At 40.0% G+C, this 19,760-nt stretch overlaps 1 long non-coding RNA gene and 1 pseudogene across 1 annotated transcript; one reads left to right on the top strand and one right to left on the bottom strand.

The window, feature by feature from the left end:
* Positions 1-1,306: 1,306 nt before the first annotated feature.
* LOC140611646 (uncharacterized) lies at positions 1,307-12,005 on the bottom strand. Its single transcript, XR_012012738.1, has 3 exons — positions 10,569-12,005; positions 9,082-9,260; positions 1,307-3,344 (listed from the first exon to the last, which is right to left on the bottom strand). It is a non-coding gene; the product is annotated as an uncharacterized lncRNA (long non-coding RNA).
* A 3,616-nt stretch (positions 12,006-15,621) lies between these two features.
* Positions 15,622-15,751, top strand: LOC140612174 (U4 spliceosomal RNA; annotated as a pseudogene).
* The last annotated feature ends 4,009 nt before the right edge of the window (positions 15,752-19,760 follow it).

Genomic DNA, 19,760 nt, shown 5'->3' with positions numbered 1-19,760 from the left:
AGCTTAGAAAAAAGTTGGTTCAGGGACAGAAGGAAGCTAAGGATTTCAAGAGAGGGGCTGTGGCTCACAGGAGGAAAGATCTTCCTTCCTCTTCTCTTTGGGATTTAGCAGGGGTTGAGAATTGCTGTGTCTGGATTCTGAGGCAGAGATATGGGGATGAGAGCCGTGTAAGCAGGTTTGGTGGGGACAGAGCGAGCTGTCCCAGATTAATTACCACAGGGTGGGAACCTAACAGGGAGCTAATGTAGCCAGGGACCACAAGGGGGCCTGGGATTGAGCTGTAGTCAAGAGGAAGGATAGACCGAAGGCCAGCAGACAGGGACAAGGGGCTCTTGCCCTAAGAAACCACCCTTAAGGAGTTTTCACACCACCCTGGAAAGAGCCCTCCACTCTCTCCCATGAGAAAGAGAGATGACAAAAACCTGATTGGAAAACAGACATATGGAGGGTTAATCAGATTAAAACAGCCCGCCAACAAGCCCATAAAACCCCCTCGACTTAGTCCCCATGGCGGGCACCTGTGGGGCTCAGTGGTTGAGCATCTGCCTTGGGTCCAGGGTGTGACTCTGGGGTCCTGGGATCCCCAGTCCTGCATCCACTCCCTGCAGGGAGCCTGTGTCTCTGGCTCTCTGTGTGTCTCATGTATAAGTAAGTAAATAAATAATATTAATTAATTAATTAATTTAAGAAAAGAAACCTATCCCCCATGGAGAGGAGGGAACTACTGTAGTTTTATTTTAATTTTTTTCTCTTTTTTTTGTTTAGTTTTATTTTTCTACAAATATTTAATACCACTTCATTAAATTTTTTTATTTAAATTTATTTTTTATTGGTGTTCAATTTGCCAACATACAGAATAACACCCAGTGCTCATCCGGTCAAGTGCCCCCCTCAGTGCCCATCACCCAGTCACCCCCACCCCCCACCCTCCTCCCCTTCCACCACCCCTAGTTCGTTTCCCAGAGTTAGGGGTCTCTCATGTTCTGTCTCCCTTTCTGATATTTCCCACTCATTTTCTCTCCTTTCCCCTTTATTCCCTTTCACTATTTTTTATATTCCCCAAATGAATGAGACCATATAATGTTTGTCCTTCTCCAATTGACTTATTTCACTCAGCATCATACCCTTCGACATTTCTATCCATGTCGAAGCAAATGGTGGGTATTTGTCATTTCTAATGGCTGAGGAATATTCCATCACTTCATTAAATTTTTTAAAGTAAGATTAAAACTTTACTTTTAAAAAATCATTGAACTTTTATTTTTCTAAAGATTTTATTTATTTAAATTTTAAAATTTAGGGGCACCTGGGTGGCTCAGTTAAGCATCTGCCCTCGGCTGGGGTCATGATGCTCAGGCCCTGGAATCGAGTCCCACATCAGGCTCCCTGTTCAGTGGGGAGTCTGCTTCTCCCTCTCTTTCTGCCCCTCTCTTCACTCATGTTCTCTTTGTCTCTCTCTCTCTCTCAAATAAATAAAATCTTTTAAAAAAATAATTAGATTTTGCTTTAATTTATAATTTTTAGAGACACTCAAATTTCGTATATTTTTAATGTAGTTACATTTCATTTTTTAATCTTTTAGATCATAGGCACTATTTTCACAAGCTTTGTGAAAATCTTGATTATAATGGCATAATTAGTGATTTGCTGAAACAAACACCAGGGAAATAAATATACAAAAATGTATGCATTATGATTGCCTTTATTTTATATTCACAAGAGAACACACAGATGTGCAAAAATTAAATTCACTCATCTTTAAGATTTTGCCTGTTTTTAGTTATATTAAAAAACAGCTTTACACATAATTCATTTTTATCACTCTGAAGGGATATTTTTCAAGGCAGAAGGATAAAATAGGTTTTATTAAACAGTTTTTCTGCTTGATTTATAACCCATGCATATGTAGACATATGGTATGTGGGCCTCCGTTTAAATTCTTGCCCTACTCTCATGACTTAGCCTAGGAAAACTGGAGTCCTGTTGTGGTCAGGGATAGAGGGACAGACCCTGTCCATATCGGTATATCATGAGGAGTGCTTTTGGCCTGACAGGTCTAAGAGAGGGAATAGATCTATTCCTTGCTTTTGTAGCAAAATAAGCAAAATCTGCTACATGGAACTTGGTCAATCATATGTGTCAGAATTGGGGGGACATAAGCATCTCCACCCCCACAATATCCAAGGAGTTCTAATCTGGCAGCTCAGGCATGTCAGCAGGAGTCTGACCACCATGAGAGGTGGTGTTGTGGATCCATCTAGCCTCCAGCAGGACCCCAGATAAGCTATAGGGGATGGAGGCCCAGTCCAATCTCTTGAAAAAAAAAAAAAATGGCAGGATACCCGGGTAGCCCAGTCGGTTAAGAGTCTGACTCTTGATTTTGGCTCAGGTCATGATCTCAGAGTCATGAGATAGAGCCCTGTGTCGGCCTCGCTCTGGATGCGGACACTGCTTAAGGTTCTCTCTCTCCCCCTCCTTCTGCCCCTCTCCCCCACTCAAGTGTTCCCTCTCTCTCTCTTTCTCTAAAAAAAGAGAAAAAATAAAAGAAAAAATGACAAAACTTAAGCATATTTTGAGTATCCCAATCCAATAAATTCATAGTAAGGAAAGATTCTACTTCTGGCAGAGGATCTTGGTGTCTAAAGCATATACTACAGCAAAAGTTTAGGCCCATACGTCCTAGGGAAGCATAGTGAGTGATTGGGAAAAGGGCTGCTTGCTTAAAGGACACATACTAGGGCACCAGAGTTCACTCTGGAAGTGTGAGAGTGACAGAAGTGTAAGGCTGATAATAAAATTAAGCCCAGACACCACCTGTGGATAAAAATAAGCTCTATTTTATTTTATTTTTAACATCTATTGACCACCTTTTTTTTTCTTTTTTTTAAGTAATCTCTACTCCCAATGTGGGGCTTGAACTCAGGACCCCAAGACCAAGGGTCACATGCTCTACACAGTGAGCCAGCCAGACACCCCCCAAATCAACTCTGGATATGTTGCCTGCCTGGGTCAGGACTGTCCCCAGAACTGGAAAGCCCATGGCTATGGCGTTGGACCTGGAAAGGCAAGGACTATGGAGCATCGATAGTTGGCTGCAGGGGAGCTATTTCTGAAAGGCTTTCCGCACCCATCACGTATGGCATTCAGATCACCCAACTCCCACAAAGCATCAAATAGATAAATTCTGGTTGCTGAGCCATGACAGGATGCTGGAGAAGTAGAAGTAGGGCAGCTGGTGGGAGAAGTAGGGCAGCCTCCCTCAGGATCAGGGCACGATGGTGTCGTGAACTAGAGGCCGTAGTGGAGATAGAAGGAGGTGGGATGAGCTGGTAAAGAAGAGAAAGCTGCCGAAAGAAAAAGATTAAAACAACTTGCCAAAGTGGACTACATGGGAAGAAAGCTGAGGCCAACAGCAGAGCACAGGGAGGACTGGCTTGGGCATTTATTTTGGGAGGACAGAAGCAGAAAACCTGGGACATCAAAAAAAAAAAAAAAAAAGAAAAAAAAGAAAACCTGGGACAGAGAAGATTTATTCAACTTCTACTATATCCCAGGACTGTTCAAAGGAGTTCCATGATCTTAAGTCATTTAATCCTCCCAACAACTCTATGAGACAGGCACTATTACCATCCTCATCTTACAGAAGAAGAAATTCGGCCTTGGGGAGGCTGGGGGAGGGGAAACTTGCCCCCAGTGCCCGTAACTAGTTAAGTGGAAGCGTTGGGATTCGAACTCAGGCTATTGGCTTCGCACTTTGAACTCTTCACACCAATAGTAAATCCCTGCACCTGGGGAAGCTGGTATGATGGTGGGAAAAGCTGTGAATGAATACTTAGGAGCGTTTTTGGAGGATCTAGGATGTGTCTAGACTAACAAACACAATAGCCTTTTTTCATCTTGGCCACTAGAGGGAAGAGTGGAATATCAAAAAATTAGTTATCTTCATGGATTCTCAATGGCTGATAATTGGTATTAGTTCTTTCCCTAACATTAGCACTATATAAATCTTTAATATTTTTTTTACTTATGGAGATCATTTTCAGGTAAGACTCATTAAAGCATCCATAAATATTTTTCTATTACATATACATATGTTTTATATATACATATAAAATTAGAGAGTATAAATATATATAAATATATATATACACATATATATTTATACTAAGTGAAAGAAAATAGACACAAGAGACCACATAGTATATGATTCCATTTAAATGAAATGTCCAGAGAAGGGCAAAGCCCTATAGACTAACGTAGATTAGTAGCTGCCCAGATATGGGCTCAGGGGAATGGGGGTGACAGTGAATGTACATGAGGAATCTTAGTGAGAGATGAAAATGTTCTAAATTGATATGGTGATGGTCACATATGCAAAATAGTAAAATGTCTGTACAAAAAAAATCATTGAATTGTACACCTGAAAGGAGTGATTATATGATATGTAAAATACTCCTTGAAAAACTGTTGGAAAAAAATAAATGTAATTTTTTTTATAAATTTATTTTTTATTGGTGTTCAATTTGCCAATATTTAATGAATCAAACAACAACAAAAAACCCAATGGATTCAAAAAGATTAAAAATATAGGTTTAGGGCAGCCTGGGTGGCTCAGAGCACCTGCCTTCAGCCCAGGGCCTGATCCTGGAGTCCTGGGATCAAGTTCCGCATCGGACTCCCTGCATGGGGCCTGCTTCTCTCTCTGCCTGTGTCTCTGCCTCTCTCTCTCTCTCTGTCTCTCATGAATAAATAAATAAAATCTTTAAAAAATATATAGGTTTATATACGCAGAGAAATGTCTAGAGTCACTGTTAGTAGTGATTAACTCTCAGAGATGCTATGGTAGCAGCGCCTGGGTGGCTCAGTCAGTTGAGTGTCCAGCTTGATTTCCGGTCAGTTCATAATCTCCGGGTTGTGAGATAGAGCCCCGAGCTAGTGGCGATTCTCTCCCTCTCCCTCTGCCCCTCCTCACCACTTGCTTTCTCTCTCTCTCTCTCATAAATACATAAATCTTAAAAAAAAAAAAAAAAAAACCACAATGCTATTGTAGGGGAAAACTGGGAACTGTTTTATATACTCTGTCTTCCTGTATGATTTGAGGGGAAATAATTAAAAATCTAAAAACTAATTTTTAAGAGGTAGGAAGTTAAGATGCATGAAATGCAATGGAGTTATAATTTCATATCTAATGACATATATAATTGTGGATCATGAACTTTACATAGTAAAATATGACTCCTTTTTATCCATTTATTTTCTAATTAAAAATGAATATATTTTCCCTTTACAGTAAAAACTGCAAAGAGCTTAATTCAAAAAGAAAATACTGGGATCCCTGGGTGGCGCAGCGGTTTAGCGTCTGCCTTTGGCCCAGGGTGCGGTCCTGGAGTCCCGGGATCAAGTCCCACATTGGGTTCCCTGTATGGAGCCTGCTTCTCCCTCTGCCTGTGTCTCTGCCTCTCTCTCTCTCTCTCTGTGTCTCTATGAATAAATAAGTAAAATCTTTTAAAAAAAGAAAGAAAATACTCAGATAGCTTTTTTTTTTAAGTTAATTTCAGCACAATGTTTATTGTATTTTATAGGTAACAGGGCATTTTTCTAGCTCAACAAAGGCCTGGGGCTTAGTTAGATCAAAGGCTTTTGAGCTTGGACCCTATGGAGTGAAGCTGAAAAGATATTCTCTTCTCATCTTTATTTGCATCTGCAAGTTGATGTGGGGATAGTAGGAAGTAACTTTTGTGAGAGTCGAGGTTGGGATGTGGAGCCTTTCTTTGAAGGTTCACATGGCAGAGAGGGCTGTGGGGAGCCACGTAGGGATCAGTTAAAGGGACTATGAGTTGAGATAGGAGAGGAGGGTCCTTGCTAGGACATTTCCTAGAGAGAGGGACAGTCTGGACTGAGGATCCAGACCTGACTCCCTGGAGGCAGATGCTCACTTGGGGTCCAGGGTGCAGTGGAGGCAGGAACTTGTCCCGACCTAGACGCTGTTGGGAGGCCTTGAAGAACACATCAGCCTGTGCTCAACTGGAAGAGCTGTGCCAGGAAGGCCACTTCTGAGAGGGACACTGGCCTGGAAGAAACACAGGCCCGGCCATGGTGACGGAGACGGGAACAGAAGCCGTGCAAACAGGGCCCGGGGCTGACAGGAATACAGCTCAGAACACAAGCCTCTCCAGGATGAGGAGCTTTGTCTGTCTTAGTGCCACGTAGTGGGCACGTCGGAGCTGAGCAGAGGAACGAGGCCATGAGGGGGCCCAGACGGGCCTCTGCCCTGCGGTGCTCCTACGGCCTCAGGCCACGACAGCTGACCTGGCAGCAGGCAGGCCCCGGAGGCCGCAGGCAAGGGCAGCGAGGTCTGGAAGCCAGTGATGCATGTGTCCTGCACGATTTACACGTAAAAGGGGGACATTTCACTAGCTCGTTTTTAGAAAGTCCAGGGGGAGGGGGCCCTGCCATCCCTCAGATTGAACTCCCCCTCCTTGCTGGCCTGTGCTCTCCTGGAGCCGGGTCCCCTACCCGAGCCAGCCACCTTGCAGCGCACTACAGACGTGTTTCTACACATAGCATGTGCCAATTTTTAAAAAAAATATTTAAATATTTATTTATTTATTTATTTATTTATTTATTTATTTATTTGAGACTCAGAGAGTGGCAGAGACATAGAAAGACAGAGAAGCAGGCTCCTCACAGGGAGCCAGATGTGGGACTCGACCTGGGATCAGGACCTGAGCTGAAGGCAGATGCTCAACTGATGGGCTACCCAGGTGTCCTATGTGCCAAGTTTCTGAAACAGAAATGGTAAATCTGGGGGGAAAAAAAAAAGAAGAAGAAGAAGAAGAAATGGCACCTTTGTGTGGTTCACAAGCACGGTTGGAATCTAGCTTAGAGTTTGAGGAGATTTTGGGGGGGTGGAGAGGAGAAAAGGTGGACAAAAATGTCAGGAAATATGCCTTAAAATAATGATAGTAAAATACGTTCTCTCTGAAGCGGATCACACTTAGAATGTAATGGTTAGGCTGTAGCTGTATGTGTTATTCATCCTGAAAAATGAAGATTTACATTCAAAAAGTCTGATAAAACGCCTTATTGTTTTGTCTCTTTTGAACCAAGAAACTCCCAAGAATGTCATAATCGTCACAATGTTTTATTGCCTTCGAAGAAAGGGAACCTTCTTCTGGTGGGAAAGTGAAGCAACATAATCCAGCTGGCGTAGCTGAGACGGAGCAGCCAATAACACACCTCACTAGTGGCAAGAAGAGTTGCCCGTAGGTGCTGCTGTTCTGGTTACACAACATCTATATTTTATATATATATATATATAATATATATATATTAGTTCACGTGAAAGCATGGAAATGCTTCAGGCATGAATACAGCAGTTAACAGTGCAAAAGGACCAGAAAGGCCATGCAATGGCCGAAAATGTCCCTAGTCTGTGATTATCTGGTTATATTCCAAAATGTTAGAGCTGCACGTAGCACGGACTGTCACTCAGCAGCTGCTCTGGCCTACGCTCTGATGAACAGTGGTGGTGCCAACGGGAATGGCCTACAGACCCCCAACATCTTAGCCTCTGAATGGTCACCTCGACTTCTCCCTTCACCTGGAATGCCTGCTGACCCAAGTCCCCACTTCTTCAACTGGCCGGTGCTCCCCATCCTTGAAAACTCAGGTGAGTGATTGTCTTTGCCCGGAAGCACGGAAGCACTCTGTGACCCCAGTTCCCTTCCCACTTTCATAGGCCCCCGTAGCTACTCCAACATTACTGTCATCTCAATTTTATAGCACACTTTGCCTGTGTCTCTCTCTGCCTGGAATGTAAGCTTCGCCATCTATCCAGGCACCTAAATGTCCACTAATAAATGTTATTCCGGGTCTTGAAAAGTAGTGAATTGATTTGACTAAATAAAAGTAGTTGCTTAGAGAGCTCTATCAACAGCAAGCCTTGATGCTACAATGCTTTTCAGTGGTCATTAAAAGAGGGAAAAATTAAGAAGCACTGTCGAGTTTTCTTTCAGATTCTTCTCTCCAAAAGCACCGTTAAGAACTCACTCTTGCTTGCTCCTTAAACTCAGAAAAATCTAAAAATGAGGATAATCACCTTTCTTGCCATTTTCAGCAAGGGCTCTTGCTGTGTGGCAAAGAAAATGACCGGCAGAGATGGCTCTGGAGAACCTGGACCCTTTCCTTCTTGTCCAGGTTCAAAATGGCAGTTTTCAATCCCACCTCCCCCCCATCCCCCGACCACAAAAAAATAAGAATCTAGCCTCAAATCTGCAACATCTGTGGTTAATGAGAAAAGTCGTTCTTGAATTTCCATTTGACAGAGAAATACAGATGCTGAGCTGCAAAACCACCAGGCTTTGATCACTTGGCCAATCACAGAACCTGTAACAGATCCCAGAAGGGAATCATAGAATATTTGGCCTAATAGGCGAAGCAACCTCAAAGTGGAGCTGGAAGCTTTACCATACAATTAAGGGGCAAATTTTTTACTTTTTAGTCTAATCTTTTAAATCATTTGTAAAAGATGGCATGTACTTTTCTCAGAATATTTTAGACAGGGCCATTTATTTATTTATTTTTAATAATAAATTTATTTTTTATTGGTGTTCAATTTGCCAACATACAGAATAACACCCAGTGCTCATCCCGTTAAGTGCCCCCCTCAGTGCCCATGACCCAGTCACCCCCATCCCCTGCCCTCCTCTCCTTCCACCACCCCTTCGTTTCCCAGAGTTAGAAGTCTTCCATGTTCTAGACAGGGCCTTTTATAAGCATTATGTGTCCTAAAGTCAGGTAGATCTTTCTTTATCCCTAACCCACATTTTATATTTCTGAAAATAAAGCAGGAAATTACTTCAAGAAAATCCTTGGCAGAAAATCAAATATTTTCAAACCATTCAGAGGAAAGGAATTTTTTTTTTTAAATTAAAACTTACCAAAGGGGGGAGGGAAGCTAGTAATGTCTCATTCTCAGTGTCCCAAAGGACGGAGGTGGCTATCATTCGGCTACCTATCCATCGTAATTAGACACGATTTATCGTTTGCAGCTGGGAACATGTTGAGACCCACTCTTACCTCCTATGTCCCAGTAGTCCAAAGGAGATGAAAAAGCAGCTTTTTGTCTGCATTTTCTGGCCATGGAGAACACTTTGGCTGTCACCTTCAGCTCTGCTTCCAAGTCTTTAGTGACTGGGGAAGTGCTTAGCTGGTTTCTTCTGAGTGTGGAGGATGCAGTAGAAAACCTGAAACATCCTCTAGAAAATGCCAATTATTTGTGCAGTCAGTCTGGGTATCTCTTTTCTGGAGGCAGAAAAGAATTCTATGACTTTTACTAAATCCTAAGATTTTGAGAGGTAGTGAATTTTAATTTAATTGAATTAATTCTCATTATCGTATTTCTTTGCTATGTTAAATATATTCATGCTCCTTTAAAATTAAAATTACAACTGAAGTCAGTGTAGTGAGTGGTTAACTTTGAGGAAGGATTAAAGTACTAATAGAGGGATTCCCGGGTGGCTCAGCAGTTTGGCGCCTGCCTTAGGCCCAGGGGTCCCGAAATCGAGTCCCGTGTCAGGCTCCCTGCATGGAGCCTGCTTGTGTCTCTGCCTCTCTCTCTCTGTCTCTCATGAATGAATAAATAAATAAAATCTTTAAAAAAATAATAAAGTACTAGTAGAGTTTATATTTAATAAAATTACTCATGAATCTATAATCATTTTGCCTCTTCTTTCTACCTGGTTTTACATTTCTCTATATTAATTTTCACAAAGAATGGATGTGATTTCATTGCAGGTCATTGTATCTTTTGAAGTCCATATGGACAAATATTATAAGCAAATAACAACTATAAAACTATACTTCCTTAATCATCCATCACTGACTTGGGGTGCACATGTATCTTGGCCCCATTCTGTGTGCCGTGGAGGAAGGCTAATGACACATTTTGTATCATTATGTAGATTGTAACCCAAAGACTCAGACAGTGATATCCTCTCATATTTTTTATCTACCATAAATCGAGCATTACCTTTGTGATGTTTTCCCACTAGTATCCATGAGTTTGTGTTATACCAACAACCTTTTCCTATGTGGCCCTTTCTTTGATTAATGGCATACATTTTCTTGAAGTCCTATAGTTGAGAATGTGGGTTTTGTTCTTTAAACAGAGCAAACCAGAATACAAGGGGTATTCATTCATAAGCCTGGCCTGATTTCATCCTCTATGTGCTAATTACATCTACATAAATATGTAGAAGGGAGCCAGATGCAGAGAGAAACACGTTTTCCAGTTTTAATCATGACAATCATACTAAGCTCGAATGCATTCAAAGAATAAATCAACAAATACATAGTGCAATATATGATGATAGATAATAAATATTTAATGCAAGTTTATTTTATTTCTTATGGGGATAATATTGAAAGGAAGAACAGAAGTAGATCAAAAGGAGAAAATAATTTATTTTCAAATGTACAGATGTCCTCTGAAAAGACCAAGAGACAGGGAAAGGAAATGGAGACTGAGGAAATGATTTTTTTTTTTAATAAGGAAACAAAAGTACCTGGTAGAATCATGGACTGTGAATCAGCACAGAAATGGTAGATAATGAAAGGCCATGAGGACAGAGCCTTCTGGGAGAAAATGCTGAAGCCTGTAGTCAACACCTTTAACTTTATTTAGAAGACTGTTGTGGAATTTTTAAGGCCTAAAAGACAATAGATGTGACACATTTAAGGGAAGGATTTTAAGATCAGTAAGAAAATAAACCTAGAATCAATTAAATTGATAAATAAAGAAGGGTCATACCGTGTTTATGGAAGAAGAGCTGTGAGAAGTTCAGAGGAAGAAACAGTATTATTTACTTATTAACTGGAAGGTCAGAAAATGGTCAAAATTCCTCAGAGGTTTAGTCCACAATGCACATTACTTTTGAGTAGGACTCACGGACACTGTAATACTACACGGTCCTTGGCTCAGACGCCACATCTGCTGTAAGACAGGATATGCCTAGAAGTTTTCAGTCTCCGGGCAGCCATTTAGCTTCAGAACAGGCCCCTGTGACATTAAGGAGTCTTTCTCCCAACCATTCTCATAGGTACACTGATGTCAACTTTTTTAGATTCAGAGGAAACCTAGAGGACATTCTAGTTCAATCTTCTCATTTAACAGGTTAGGAAACCAAGGTCCAGGAAGGATGTAAGATTTATTCAAGGCCACACAGTTTGATGCTCAAGGATCATAAAACATAGGCTTCCAAGCTCATGATAGTGCTCTATGCCCCAAGTATTCTTTTTCCTTTCTTCCTTTTCTAAAAAAAATTGATTTATTTGAGAGACAGAGAGATAGAGAGAGAGCTCATGCCTGTGCAAGCAGAGGGTAGGGCAGAGGGAGAGAGAGAATCTCAGGCCAACTCCCTGCTGAGCAGCAAGCTCAGCACAGGGCTGAACCCCAAGACCCTGAGATCATGACCTGAGCCAAAATCTAGAGTGAGTTGCTTAACCGACTGAGCCACCCAAGTGCCTCTATGTTCTTTTTTTCTGTTGCAGAAGGTCCAGTTAGCTACTATTCTTCTAGCTTTGGAAAAGAAGGATAAAGTGCAGTGTTAAACACAAAGCAGTGAGGTTTTCTTACTTTTATCTAGCATTTTGATTTCAAAATATTTCAAACATATAAAAAAAGGACGGCAAAAAGTATGATGAATACACACATCTACCCACTAACTTGCTTTGAAGTATAACATTTTGCCATTTTTGCTTTCCATCTTTTTAAAGACATCAAGCAATAAAAATATAAAATTCTCCTATATGTCTTTTTCCTATTTCACTCTTCTCCCTCCCACCTCAGAGCTAACCATTATTCTAAAATTACATGCATCATGTGTATGCATAAATTCATACTTTTATACATAGGTATCTATAATTAACAATGTTTTTCTTATTTTTAAGTATATGGTATCATATGCTACGTACCACTTGCATTTTCCACTCAACGTATTTTTGAGATTTATCCATATTGATACAAGTAATTCTATTTTCTTCATTTTCACTGTTATATACTGTTCCCATTCCTTTTTTTTTTTTTTTTTGGATTTTATTTATTTATTCATGACACACGAGAGGTAGAGACACAGGCAGAGGGAGAAGCAGGCTCCCTGCGGGGAGCCTGATGCAGGACTTGACCCCAGGACCCGGGATCACAACTTGAGCCAGAGGCAGACGCTCAACCACTGAGCCACCTAGGCTTCCCTACTGTTCCCATTCTTGACTCCCCCACTGCTTTTCTGCTTATACAAATACAAATATATAAACCTTCAATTTTTTAAATTCATTGTTGATTACGAGAAAACTTGAAATAACAGGCCCTAAATTTCTTTTTTTAAGAGTATTTATTTATTTAGAGAGAGAGAGAGAGAAAGAGAAAAAGTGAATGCATGCGGGCAAGGGGGCACAGAGAGAGAGAAAGAGAGAGAGAATCCCAAGCAGGCTTCCCAAGCAGTGCGAAACCTGAAGTGGACCCTGATTTGGGGCTCAATCTCAGAACTCCCAGATCGTGACTTTTGCCAAAATCAAAACTCCAACACTTTGCCAACAGAGCTGCCCAGGTGCCCCTAGGTCCTAAATTTCAATAGCACTTAATGGAAAATATGAATAAGCTATTGAAACAAGTGATTTTGAGAACTTCAAGCACAATTATCTTTTATTTAGAAAGAAATATAAGGGTGAATATTATATTTGCATATCAGTTACCAAAAATTCAAAGAAATCATGTATCTTTTTCTGTCCTGACAATAGAAAATGGCTTTTCTAAGTTTGTTTACTGAAAATGGCAAGAAAAAAATACCAACCCAAAAACCACCTTTTCTGTAACATTTAAAGTTTTATTTTAATAGGTAATTGCGTTGGTTAAAATATGAGGTGTAGAGACCTAAAGTTTGTTCACTTTGAATTATAAAATATGTTTGCATAGGAGGCTGATTTTGTTCAATGATTTTGTCATATTTAACCAACTATCACCTGACTGATAATGTTAAATAAGTTTTTCTTATTAATATATCTACCTATATACATATATATACATACAATATAGGAATAGCCCTCTTTATAAATAAGTTGTTTTCCTAGAATAGTAAATAAGTGACTCAAACAGATTAATTTTAATATCCATACAGAATCTCAGTTTTCCAGGATAAAATTGTATCAACAAATCATAAATTATTTTTTCATTTTCTTTTTGTTAATTTTCAGATTTTTTTAGATTTTTTTTTAAAAGTAGTGTGGGGGGATCCCTGGGTGGCTCAGCAGTTTAGCGCCTGCCTTCAGCCTAGGGTGTGATCCTGGAGTCCCGGGATCGAGTCCCACATCAGGCTCATTGCATGGAGCTTGCTTCTTCCTTTGCCTGTGTCTCTGACCCTCTCTCTCTCTCTGTGTCTCTTATGAATAAATAAATAAAATCTTAAAAAAAAAAAAAAAGTAGTGTGGGGCCTGAATTCATGTTGGGACCAACGTGGGGCCTGAATTCATGACCATGAGATCAAGAGTCACATGTTTTTCTTTTTTAATAATAATTTTTTTTTATTGGTGTTCAATTTGCCAACATACAGAATAACACCCAGTGCTCATCCCATCAAGTGCCCCCCTCAGTGCCCGCCACCCAGTCACCCCCACCCCCTGCCCTCCTCCCCTTCCACCACCCCTAGTTCGTTTCCCAGAGTTAGGAGTCTTTGTATTCTGTCTCCCTTTCTGATATTTCCTACCCATTTCTTCTCCCTTCCCTTTTATTCCCTTTCACTATTATTTATATTCCCCAAATGAATGAGAACATATAATGTTTGTCCTTCTCCAATAAGAGTCACATGCTTTTACCAACTGAGCCAGCCAGGAACCCCAAATTAATCAGTCTTTTTATCCTGTTTTGCAATTTTGTGTCTGAGGTATCCTTCCCTGTTCTAAAGTTAAAGAAATATTTTCTTCCAAAAATGTTAAATTTTTTCTTTTCACTTCAAATTTGTTATTGCAATTTTTTGATTGTGTATTATAATGTAATGGGTTAATTTTGTTTTATTTTTCCATTTGGATACCCAATAATCCTTGCACCACTTACTAAAGAGTTCATTATTGCCTCACTGATTTCTTTTTATTTTTTTTTAAGTTTTTTTTTTTTTTAAAGTGGGCATCTGGGTGGCTCAATGGTTGAGCATCTGCCTTTGGCTCAGGGCATGATCCTGGGATCCCGCAGGGAGCCTGCTTCTCCCTCTGCCTGTGTCTCTGCCTCTCTGTGTGTCTCATGAATAAATAAATACAATTTTTTAAAAAGATTTTTTTAAAGTAATCTCCACACCCTATGTGGGGCTCAAACTCACAACCCTGAGATCAAGAGTTGCATGCTCCACCAGCTGAGCCAGCCAGGCCCCCCTCACTGGTTTCTAATCAATCATAATTCTCCTTTCCATCTATGCATAGGCTTGTTTCTCAGCTCCCTATTCTTTTCCATTGGCTATTTGTTTATCCATTCACCTCACCATCTTAATTCTTATAGCTTTACAGCTCTTTATGTCTAGTAGAATAAGTTCCCAGACACTCAATATTCTCCATGTTTTAAACATATATTTTTAGCCATATATTTATGTAAGGTCACAAACAATGGGAATTGGACTCATCCACATGATGACATTCCACACAGTCCGGATGATGGCCAACTGTGCGCACTGACAAGAATATGAGAAATTCTGCTTCCAATTAATCCTGGGTTAGGAGGAAACAGGAAATTGACTTTTAGAGAGAAGCAGAAAATATTACTGTAACCAAAATAGCCAATAGGGGAAAAAAGAGTTAAGGTGGTACTGGGAACACTGCTTCATTACTGCTATATTCACGGGTAAATTGTTTTAAGTGTGTTATCATTGCACAAGAAATGTCTGCAAGACAATTCAATGTCAATTTCATTATATTGATTTGATTTTTGAATGATTTTTAAGGAATAATGCGAAGATACTTCTGGATATTTCTGTTCAGCTTTCAGCTTAGGAGGAAGCCAGTCATTGTCAAGAAGAGTCATATCTAAATACTTGGGAAACAATCTCTTCAGGAACAGTGAAGCTAAAATAATGTGAGGTGGCACATGAATTGCACTGGAATCTGCCTGCAGCCACAGTTCTCATGTAAATTGATTAATGTGGTGATGCTTGTCCTGAAGCTGAAAAGGCTTCCCAGAGCACCGTTGAACCAAACCCCTATGCTCATTCTCTCTGGACTATTAACAAAGATATGATGGGAAATGGTCTACGTAGAAACCTCTGCAAGATATCTATGAATGTAAGGCTTTGGGGGAAAAAATACAAATGAAATGAAAATTCCATTAGAATAACGAATGGGCTTTGTACTTTGAGAAGAAATATATAGGCTGATTTCTTTATGTAAAGAAATGACATTTGCATTTGAGACTATCTTTGTTTGGGTTTCTACACAATCTGACAAAATTCGTATTTACCTTAGAAGCTGTAAATATTTTAGTGAAACTAACCATCTGAATTTTTCTCAAGATTTACCTCATGGAACGTATTTATGAAATTGCTGTTTTAGGGGGCACTTGGGTGGCTCGTTTGGAATTGGGCTCTTTGCTTTGCACAGTGGCAGGCTCGTTGCCAGTGAGGTTTATCCGAGGCCTGATTATTGCTAATTGGAATTGAACTCTTGATTTTGGCTCAAATCGTGATCTCAGGGTCGTGGAATCAAGCCCTGCCTCGGGGTCCACACTTAGCAAGGAGTCTGCTTTCCCCCACTCCCTCTGCCTCTCCCCCTGCTCTCCTCTCTCTCAAGTAACTAAGTGAATTTAAAAAGAGAAGGGAATTGCTGGTTTTGTAGATCAAAATGGCCAAATATCAGCAGTTGGTAGAGGTCAATTCTCTCCACCAGGTCATTAGTCTCTGAACCTCATAATTTCATTCAACAAATATTTATTGAGGCCCCTAATATGGTGTTCTCGGGCAACTCCCATTCTATATGGAGACTCTAAAATAGAAATAAGCAATTAAAAAACAGAAAATGGAAGCAATGATAGAGAAGGTACAGAATGACACAAAGGAAGGTGTGAAAGGTTCAGCACAGCCCAGTGAGGAAGGGTGTTGCGAAGCAGATGGTGCTTGAGCTGAGTAACCAGAAAGCAGTGGAGCCAGTTGAGAGTTGGGAGTGTCTTCCCGGGTGGAGGAAACTACATGCACCCATCTTTGAGGTATAACAGAGGATGACAAGTTCAAGTAATGACACTGTTTCATCGTTTAGGCCTTTTGGATCCTGGGTAAGGAAAAGTGGCTGGAGGTTGCAGGAAAATAGGAGCAAGGACAAAATAAAAATGGAGAGAGGTTGAACAGGTGTGCTTTGTGTCACACTATAGAGTAAGAATTTTGACTGTAGAATGGTGACAAATTTAAATGTCCTCAACTGGATATTGGTGGGCTAGTGAAAAGCTTTAAACTGGGAGGCAACGTGTTCAACGTATGTTTTTCGAAGGCTAACTCTGTCAATGGAATGGTAGGGAGCCTCGCCAAGCAGCCACAGGTGAGGAACTGAGCTAAGGTAACATTTTGCAGCCTGTATGGGGATAGAGAGGACCAGGGGGAGTGAGAGGTGTGATGGTAGTAAATGCAAAAGAGCTTAGTTCCAGAATATTCTCTACCATTTTACTTCTTTTGAAGAATGTTACATTTTCCTTATTGAAAATTTTATATGGGGTGCCTGGCTCAGTTCAGCTCAGTTGGCTGAACATCGGCCCTCTGCTCAGTGAGGAGTTGCTTCTCCCTCTCCCTCTGCTGCTCTCCCTGCTTATGCTTTCTTGCACTCTCTCTCTCAAATAAATAAAATATTTAAAAGAAAAAAGAAGGTTTTATATGAGTAAAATAACTGGGTTAAGTCTTTGTAAAATTTGTTTAATAAATATCCTATTAATAGAATAAAATCACTGCATGATTAATTCAATTATCACTTAATCAAAAAATGAATTTTCTTTCTTTTTTTTATTTTTTTTATTTTTTATTTATTTTTTTTTCTTTTTTTTTTTTAAAGATAGAAAGAAAGTGTGTACAAGCCGGGGGTGGGGGCAGAGAGAGAGGAAGAGGGAGATCATCTTAAGCAGGCTTCACACTCAGCGCAGCGCCCCATTTGGGACTCGATCTCATCGCCCTGAGATCATGACCTGAGCACAAACCAAGAGTTGGGTGCCCAACTGACTGAGCCACCCAGATGCTGCTCGAAAGATGAATTTAAAAAATCAGTTTAGAGGTCCCTGGGTGGCTCTGTTGGTTAAGCATCTGACTTTGGGGCAGGTCATGATCTCAGGGCCATGGATAGCCCCGATAGGGCTCTGCTCCATGCTCAGGGTGGAGTCAGCTTGTCCCTGTCTCTCTGCCCCTCCTCCAGCTCATACGTGCATTTGCACACACACTCTCTTTCTCTTGATCTCTCTCTCTCAAATAAAATATTTTAAAAAATCAGTTTAATTGGTCATTCTATGTGGTTTCTGCTTGAGACATAATAGATATAACCACAGTCCACGAATCTTCCACTCCAAAGGAACATTCTTTCCCTAATTCTGAAGGAAAGCATTTCTTATATGTGAAAAGGGATTCTAATCTTGAATAGGAGTAATAATGTCCACAATGTTCTCATCCAGTAAAGGAAAAAGCTAATTTTGTCTTCAGTCTCTTCTTCCTCCCCAGAAATCACTATCCATAAGAAATAGTCTCAGAAAATAAGTTCTTACATTAATTATTATTTTAGGCAACGGCTATTTAAAATTATATATCTATGTGAAAAATTAAAATAATAATACTTAACTGGTCAAATTCTTCCCATTATTGCCCCAAAAGTTAAATAAAATAAATAAATCTTTTTCTAGAAATTTCTTTAGAGAGGTTTTTAACAGAGGACCAACATTATATAATGTGCCTTATTGTAATGGCTGTTGCTTCTGGTCAACAGATGTTATCTGACAGGACAAATACTTGGCACAGAAATTACTAACACATTCAGAAACTAATCTTCCCTGAATTCAGCTTTGACTCAAAAGCTGGCTGTGGAATACACTGCATTGGAAAATTCACATTTAAAAAAAATGGACAGAGGAGTTAGTTCACATTATTCAAGACTGACCCATACATTTCTTTCAATAGTGAAAGTAACTGTTTAAATTTCAGGGGCATGTCACTGATTAAAACATATATTGTGTTTTTATAAATTTAGTCCTCCTTTATCTCCCTGTCTTCATCAAACAGAACTTGGTTATCTGATTCTGCTGCCATTTTTAATCTTTTGTAACTGATTTCATATTCTAAGCCCCACACTATATCCCATTTTGACTTTTTAAAGATATATATTTTTAATTTTAAAAAAATCAGCCAATGTCTAATAATAAAAATGCTGTTTATGAAATACTGTTAAACTTTCATTACATTTCTTGTTAAAGTCTAGAAAAGGTTAGTGAAATATAGGTTGCTTTGGACTTAAAAGCTGCTGCTTTAGAGATAGTAACATGATCTCTAAATAAATACTGGATTTTAAAAGGAAAAAAATCCTTCTGTATGCAGTCATGTGTGGCATTTAGTACTAGAAATTTTTTTCAGAAAAGGCAAAAATTGGCCAAATTCTGGATCTGCAGAGTACAACTCATTCTTTCTTCATCCCTGTTGAGGAATGTTGACAGGTGACAATACAAAAGCTAGTCTGCACCAAATTCAAAGTTACATTTTATTTCCTAGTTATGTTCACTACATATTGCTGCTTACACTCCCTCACCTTCCTTGCTTAGTATACAACCCTCTTATTTACTCGTAATGTTGTGGATCAGCAATTTGGTCTATGTTCAGCTGAATGGTTCTTCTCTGGTCTTGCCCGGGATCACTCAGTTGCAGTCATCTGGCAAGGACGCTGGAGCTGGAGGGTCTAAGAGGCCTCACTCACATATGTGGGGTTAGTGCTAGCTATAGATGGGGCCTCTCTCTCCATAAGGTCTCTCATTCATGGAGCCCACATCCTGGTCTCCAGGTTCCAAGAAAGTGAGAACTCTCACAAAGTCACTTCCACGGCATTCCATCAAAGCAAAGTACAATGGAAGCTCAAATCCAAGATGGAACAATAGTCTCCATCTCTCTTTCTCTCTTTTTAAGAGTATTTTTATTTATTTGTTTGAGAGAAAAAGAGAGAGAGAGCATGAGTGTGGGGGGGCAAAGGGAGATAGAGATACAGACTTCCGGCTAAGCAGGAAACCCAATGTGGGACTCGATCCTAGGACCTGGGATTATGAACTGAGCTGAAGGCAGATACTTAACCAACTGAGCCACCCAAGTGCCCAAGAGTCTCTATCTCTTGATGGGAAGAGATATAAAGGTACACTTCACGGGAGTGTACGTGGAAAGAATATGTGACTGTTTTTTTCCCCAGTCTACCACACTAACAATGGCTCAAAATTCACAATGTGGAAAAGATTGATCAGTTTAATTATGTAAAAATTCAAAAAAATCTCTCGTGCTACAAAAACACCATAAGTATAGTCAGAAGATGAACAACAAACATGGAAAATATTTATATCAGACAAAAGTGTGTTATCTCTAGTACATAAAGAGTTTCTAAAAAAAATAGACAACTAAAGAACTAACAAGGATCTTGGCGGGGACCTCTTGGAGGGGAGCCTGGGTGGCTCAGTTAGTTAAGCATTGGACTCTTGATTTCAGGTCATGTCATGATCCCAGGGTCATGGGATTAAG

This window comes from Canis lupus, chromosome 20, assembly GCF_048164855.1.
Source record: "Canis lupus baileyi chromosome 20, mCanLup2.hap1, whole genome shotgun sequence".
Lineage (NCBI taxonomy): Eukaryota > Metazoa > Chordata > Mammalia > Carnivora > Canidae > Canis > Canis lupus.
Note: the sequence above shows the minus strand (reverse complement) of the source record. Positions and strands in the feature narration are given on the sequence as shown.